We start from the raw sequence: 2,101 nt of genomic DNA on the forward strand, positions 1-2,101 counted from the left end.
TCAGTTCTCCTCTCCTATTTTTCTTTTCTTTATTCTTTTGCACATTAGGGAAGAGTTGTCATGAAAGTTGTATTTTTTTAATACATTTTTTATTTTTCTCTTACAATAATATTCTACCTTAACCTCACATCTTATGTTCTTGCCTTACATTTCAATTGAATTCTTGGATCACCATTAATTGTGATGGCATGAGGCCCTTTATTTTAACAATTCAATCTCCTTCATTATTCGTAGCTTCAAATGTTAAGAATGTCAATCGTCATAGATCTTGTGTTGTATCTAGTTATTTACTTATATTTGATTCAAATCACACCTCCCATTGGGAGGCTTCTGGTCCCTAAAAGCTACCAAGGATAGGTGAGGGAAACTATTTACAATATTTTTCCTCTCATTTCACTTCACCTTCCTTAGATTCTATCTTTTGAAATACCATTATTCCACACCTCTTGGCATCCTCTATGAGTTCCCCATTCTTGACGCTACATGATTGTGTCTTCCTTTAACTATCCCATAGTTTGTAGTGCAAAACATTTGATAGTAGGAAGAACTTGATGGTACTCCTCGTCCTCATTTAGGATGGAAGGTTCAAATAAGATCAAATATTCCACATTCACCACTAAACTAATATGCATATGAGGGAATATTAGCCCAAATGTATTCTTATTCACTTTTCAAGTGATGTCAAACAATCCATATCTAAGGGATTTGAGTTTCTTTGTTGCTACTTGAATTCATTTCTAATGGAGGTAAAGTAACTCCTTGTCTCCAACATGAAATTTGTGATCCTCTCAATGCTTGTTATGCCTAGATTTATATAGCTAAGAGATGTTCTCAAGTTTTTAGTGAACCCTTAGATGTATTTGTTTGATCTTGTCCTTGAACGTGATCACCTTCTTTTCATTTCCTTATAGCCCTACTTTGTCCTTCTACTATCCATACACAATATCAAAAGGAAAAGGAGGGATATAAACAAAACAAGTCTTGAAAGGAGATTTGTTGGTAGCAAAATGTTGTAGGAGTGTTGAATGTAAACAAGTTTCTTGTCCCAAGTTTTCGGATGTTTGATATTGTATCCTCTTAACAATCATACCATCGTTTGATTAACAACTTTAGTTTTTTCATAAGTATGTGGATAGGATGCAATGGAAAACCTTAACTTTATATCCATTATATCCCAAAGTGTTGTCTAAAATATACCCAATAACATGCTATGTCGATTAGATGTGATGGAGTTTGGTAATCCAAATGGTACCCAAACATGGCTAAACAATAGTTCATATACCTCACATCTAGAGATCATTTTCTTACGCAGGATGAGAACACGTGTTTTGTTGAAGTAATCCACCTTAATGAGAAGTAGTCATGGATTTTATAAGTCATATGAAAACCTCCAACAAAATCAATGGAGATGATCTTCCATGGCATGCTTGGTACTAGCAATGGAACGTATCAACAAAGTTTTAGGTTGCTTGGCTTATTAGTGCTCAATAACATCTAAAATATTTTATATCTATTGTTCCCATATCTTTGGCCAATACATATATTGTTGCAAATTTTCCATTGCATTGTTATGCAAAAATTCCCGACAACTCTAGAAATGTGTGTTTGTTTCGTCAGTTGAAATATTCTATCATAGGGCTTGCACAACTTGGCCAACTTGTGTAGCATCCCATCTTGTAGGTGGTATTAATTTCCTTCTATGGAAATGACCAACCTTTCCTTAAAAGTGCTTGTATACTATAAAATCTTCATCTCCCTCATATTATTCAATTAGAAGTTCATGAGTTAAAGCCTCAAGTTGCATTATCACTTCAATAGTTGCAATCTTCTTTAATAGTAGTCAAAACAACATGTTATTTTTTTTAATTATAATATTAATTTGATTAATAATTTAAACTAATTTAATTGAATTTTATATATATATATATATATATATATATATATATATAGAGATATATATATATATAGATATATATATATATATATATATATATATAAATTCGCTACCCTAAATATCTTTCTTTCCACCCACACTCAAATTATATGGAATTCCAAATCCTCATGGCATCAGATAAAACAACATCTAACGTATAACTTCGAT

The sequence above is a fragment of the Pinus tabuliformis genome, chromosome 1_1, assembly GCF_031772625.1.
Source record: "Pinus tabuliformis cultivar Carrire ecotype Pingquan chromosome 1_1, CPIR1, whole genome shotgun sequence".
In the NCBI taxonomy this organism is placed as follows: Eukaryota; Viridiplantae; Streptophyta; class Pinopsida; order Pinales; family Pinaceae; genus Pinus; species Pinus tabuliformis.